This window comes from Myxine glutinosa, chromosome 1 (genome assembly GCF_964187855.1).
Source record: "Myxine glutinosa chromosome 1, kmMyxGlut1.1, whole genome shotgun sequence".
Taxonomy (NCBI): domain Eukaryota; kingdom Metazoa; phylum Chordata; class Myxini; order Myxiniformes; family Myxinidae; genus Myxine; species Myxine glutinosa.
The window spans coordinates 300,780,722-300,782,537 of NC_136261.1; the positions used below are offsets into that span (position 1 = coordinate 300,780,722).

Consider the following 1,816-nt stretch of genomic DNA (forward strand, 5'->3'; position numbering starts at 1 on the left):
TCTTTGTGATTTTATATAAAGGAAAGTTTTGTTATTATTATGAATGCTTTTAATTTATCTTGCATTGTCTCAGCTTTGATGATTATTTCACAGTTTACAGTGATATAAATTGCAATTTTCAAATGCTTTATATATATCGATTCAGCTTTTTTTGTTTTATGAATGCGTTTTCGGGTTTTTTTAACGTAAATATTCATTGGCAGACGCTTCTGACGGTTCTGTGATGTCTCCCAGTGTACCGGCTTTGCTGTCCATCGGCATTCCAAATTTCAGATTTTTATGACACCTGGAAGATACCGAACGTTGATATCACCCAGTCACTCAGTCAATGGTGAGAAAGAGCTTGATATGGAAAATAATGCATTCAATTTGTTTCGTGGAGAGGTAATGGTCAAGTTTGCGTGTCTTCTGATTCATTCCAATTCAAAATTGTTAATTCGCTGACAAAATGTGAGAATGTAAAATTTTGGAGGATGTGGGTATCGATCCCACTGCCTCTCACATGCAAAGCGAGCGCTCTACCATTTGAGCTAATCCCCCGATACCTCAAGGTGATTTTATATAAAGGCAAGCTTTATTATTATTATGAATGATTTTAATTTATCTTGCATGATTTCAGCTTTGATTATTATTTCACAGTCTGCAGTGATATAAATAGTAATTTTCAAATGTTTTGTATCTATTCAGCTTTTTTTATTGCATGAATGTGTTTATGATTTGTTTTTACGTAAATTCTCATCGGCAGACGCTTTCTGATGGTTGTGTGATGTTTCCCATTGTTCTGGCTTCGCTGTCCGTCGGCATTCCAAATTTCAGATTTCTTTGACACATGAAAGACACCGAACGTTGATATCAGCCAGTCAATCAGTCAATGGATAGAGGGAGCTTTATATGGAAAATAATGCATACAATTTGTTTCGTGGAGAGGTAATGGTCAAGTTTGCGTGTCTTCTGATTCATTCCAATTCAAAATTGTTAATTCGCTGACAAAATGTGACAATGTAAAATATTGGAGGATGTGGGTATCGATCCCACTGCCTCTCACATGCAAAGCAAGTGCTCTACCATTTGAGCTAATCCCTGGACACCTCTAGATGATTTCATATAAAGGCAAGCTTTATTATTATTATGAATGATTTTAATTTATCTTGCATGATTTCAGCTTTGATTATTATTTCACAGTCTGCAGTGATATAAATTGTAATTTTCAAATGCTTTGTATCTATTCAGCTTTTTTTATTGGATGAATGTGTTTACGATTTGTTTTTACGTAAATTCTCATCAGCAGATGCTTTCTGATGGTTCTGTGATGTTTCGCATTGTTCTGGCTTCGCTGTCCATCGGCATTTCAAATTTCAGATTTTGATGACACCTGGAAGATGCTGAGCATTGATGTGAGCCAGTCTGTCAGTCAATGGATAGAGGGAGCTTTATATGGAAAATAATGCATACAATTTATTTTGCAGAGTGGGAATGGTCAAGTTTGCGTGTCTTCTGATTCATTCCAATTCAAAATTGTTAATTCGCTGACAAAATGTGACAATGTAGAATATTGGAGGATGTGGGTATCGATCCCACTACCTCTCACATGCTAAGTGAGCACTCTACCATTTGAGCATAATACACCGTCAACTCTTTGCGATTTTATATAAAGGCAAGTTTTGTTATTATTATGAATGATTTTAATTTATCTTGCATTGTCTCAGCTTTGATGATTATTTCACAGTTTACAGTGATATAAATTGCAATTTTCAAATGCTATATATATATCGATTCAGCTTTTTTGTTTTATGAATGCGTTTTCGTTTTTTTTTAA

The 1,816-nt window shown here is 34.7% G+C and overlaps 1 non-coding gene across 1 annotated transcript; it reads right to left on the reverse strand.

Annotated features, from left to right (window-relative positions):
* Nucleotides 1-467: 467 nt before the first annotated feature.
* TRNAA-UGC (transfer RNA alanine (anticodon UGC)) lies at nt 468-540 on the reverse strand. Its single transcript has one exon. It is a non-coding gene; the product is annotated as a tRNA-Ala (tRNA).
* Nucleotides 541-1,816: the final 1,276 nt, after the last annotated feature.